The sequence below is a fragment of the Priapulus caudatus genome, unplaced genomic scaffold (genome assembly GCF_000485595.1).
Source record: "Priapulus caudatus unplaced genomic scaffold, Priapulus_caudatus-5.0.1 Scaffold1723, whole genome shotgun sequence".
NCBI lineage: Eukaryota > Metazoa > Priapulida > Priapulimorpha > Priapulimorphida > Priapulidae > Priapulus > Priapulus caudatus.
This window is the reverse complement of record NW_014578784.1, coordinates 50,544-53,485: the sequence shown is the minus strand read 5'-3', so window position 1 is coordinate 53,485 and position 2,942 is coordinate 50,544. Positions and strand designations below refer to the sequence as shown.

The 2,942-nt window shown below is 49.0% G+C and overlaps 1 long non-coding RNA gene across 1 annotated transcript in view; it reads left to right on the top strand.

Moving 5' to 3' along the window:
• The first annotated feature begins 374 nt into the window (after nt 1–374).
• LOC106817430 overlaps nt 375–2,942 on the top strand; it is a 5,762-nt gene continuing 3,194 nt past the window's right edge. The window contains exon 1 of the long non-coding RNA XR_001395053.1: nt 375–385. This is a non-coding gene — a long non-coding RNA (uncharacterized LOC106817430). The remainder of the gene's footprint in view (nt 386–2,942) is intronic.

The following is a 2,942-nucleotide window of genomic DNA, read 5'->3' as shown; positions in this document are numbered from 1 at the left end:
TTGGTAGTAAATAGATTTCGTATTTATTTAGCATTATATTTTATTGAAACGCTCCAAGTGCCTGTTGTTGACATGGCCATGGTGGTAAAAGAATCGTTTGGCTTACCAGTTGTAATTTTCGCAAATTGGAGTAGGTCCTTTAAAATCGACAGGGGCGGTTGTTCGCCAGTTCGAATGCGTAAAACAGCAACATGTACCAGCTCCAGCATTAACCTATCTTTTGAGTTATATTACTCTTCGTCATTACCTAACATTGCTCAGGGTGTTGATTATTGATATCTGTCAAGAAATATGTCACTTGTTCGCAGAAAGGCAGGAAAAAACGCCGTTTAACCGACGATACTCACCTGTTTTCAACTGTTTCTCGCAATTGCGACGCTCGCGTGTTTCACGTCATAGCATACCTCACACCCCGTACAGGCTGCAAAATTTGATCCCACATCAAACTGGTCCGGGCCAGGACCGGGCTAGACGCGGACTACATCGCAGCGTACAGACACAAAATTCTGAAGCGTGCTAATTTGGCGAGCTTTCCATACGGGTTGACTGTGCACCGGGGGGGGGGCACTCCATATATATTGTATGGTAGGTATGGGCCACGGTTGAGACTCCCGTTTTCACCTACAGATTTCCGCACCGGAGACCCCCCTTTTCACATATTTCCCGTCACGGAGCATATAGGTCCTGCTTTTTCTCGTTCTGCGGAGACCCATTGTAACGACGATGATGACGTTACCCGGTTCAAAGTAGATTAGTTGTAGCGATGAATAATGAAACTCCAAAGTCCAGGCAGTTGTGTTCATCAAATAGTATTATTGTTTCTCAACCCACATGCGCGCGCACAGAGGCACCATACTTTACATTACCTTCCTTTCCTCCAAGACGATGGCTTCTATAAGCCATCGACTTTAGCGTCCTCGCTAATCTAAAATAAACCCTAATCGTAATCCACCCTACGTACACACCCATGCACACTTACATCCTACTGATTCCTACATACACACACGCATACGCACGCGCACCTGTCTCTCATCCTGGCGATTAGACAATCCAATATTACCCGAAATTGCTCGTACCCTACTATACTAATACAATATCTCTTTGGCTGAACACCAATACACTCATATACAAAAATACAGTTTGAACAAAAATCCATATGACCACTATAATACAACATCGATACACAGATACACAGATCGATGGAATACACAGCCCTTTGAAATCATCCCACGGACACTCTGATATAATCCACATGCTTGACCCGACTTGCCAAGCTAACCACCATGATTTAAACAGTTTATTGCTTAATATACCGAGAAAACATCAACAACAACTTAAGTACACGGCAAGAAGTTCGCGGCCAAATGTACTGTAGCGCGTCTCAGCGGGCAACAATTTGCGTGAAAAGAACGCGATCGGCTGCCAAGCGTTATCCGTGAGTTGTTGCACAACTCCGCCTATAGCCCGATCAGATGCGCCTACCATGAGACTGAGTGGCGCGTTAGTGTTGGGGTATGCGAGTAGAGTGGCGCGCGCCAACTGCTCTTTGATCGCATGGAATGCTGCGTCGCATTCCGGCGTCCAATCAAGAGCTTTCCTCGAACGCTGGCTGTGCTTACCAAGGAGATCAGTGAGAGGCATAAGCGTCTTGGCGCAGTCGGGGATAAATCTCCGATAGAAATTGACGAGGCCCAAGAATCCTCTTAGGCGCTTGAGGGATGTGGGGACCTCGCAATCACGGACAGCGGCTACCTTATCAGGCAGAGGGCTAATACCGTCCTGATCAATGTGGTGGCCAAGGAAATCGCGTTCAGTCAAACCAAATGAGCACTTGTTCGGGTTCACCACGACACCGTATTGTTGTAAGCGGGTGAACAGCAAGCGCAAATGCTGCTCGTGCTGCTGCATGTTGTCTGATGCGACCAGCAAGTCGTCTATATACGCGTAGACAAACGGCAATCCGCGCAATACCTTGTCGATAAAGCGCTGGAATGTCTGCGCGGCGCAGTGCAATCCGAAAGGCATTCGGGTAAATTCGAATAAACCGAACGGGGTTGTGATGGCCGTCTTGTGCACATCACCGGGCTCCACGGGTATCTGATGATACGCCCTGACAAGATCTATTTTGGCAAAAAAAAATTTGCTATGGAGTCCAGATGCGAAATCCTGTATATGCGGAACGGGATAACGGTCGGGAACGGTCACTCGGTTCAGTGCGCGGTAATCACCACACGGACGCCATTCACCCGGGGACTTCTTCGGCACCATATGCAACGGCGAGGACCAGTTACTGTTAGACGGCCGAATAATGCCTAGATCCAGCATATGGTTAAATTCGTCGCGTGCGATTTGAAGTTTGTCCCCAGCTAGCCTGCGCGGACGTGCTGCAACAGGGGGTCCGTTCGTTTCGATGTGATGTGTTACATCGTGCTTTACGTCGTCGGAATGATATACCGGACGGGTTATATCCCCGAATTCACGTTTGAGCATGTGCTCAAACGTGTTGTCGGAATCACGGTCTCCGTAGACCGGGCTGACGGCGGGACAATCGGACGGCGTGCCCATGACTGACAAGCTGGTCAGCGGGTCGACGAGTCGACGTCTGTTGACATCGACCAAGAAATGAAAATGGTGCAAGAAATCCGCGCCTATGATCGGTGTAGGGACATTCGCGATGGTGAAAATCCAGCGGCATGTTCGACGCAGGCCTAAATCCAGGGTCAAAGAGCGTTGGCCGTATGTGGGAATGGGGGTCCCATTCGCAGCTTGCAAGTTAAGCGCGCAAACATTCCCCTTCTCTTGCCTAGAAGGCGGGAAAACGCTCACTGCAGCGCCAGTATCGACCAAGAATTGCCTGCGAGAATTAACATCTGTGATGTAAAATAGGCGACTGCAGTGCCCAGATTGCGAGACAACACCCAGCTGTGGCGAAACAGGCAAGT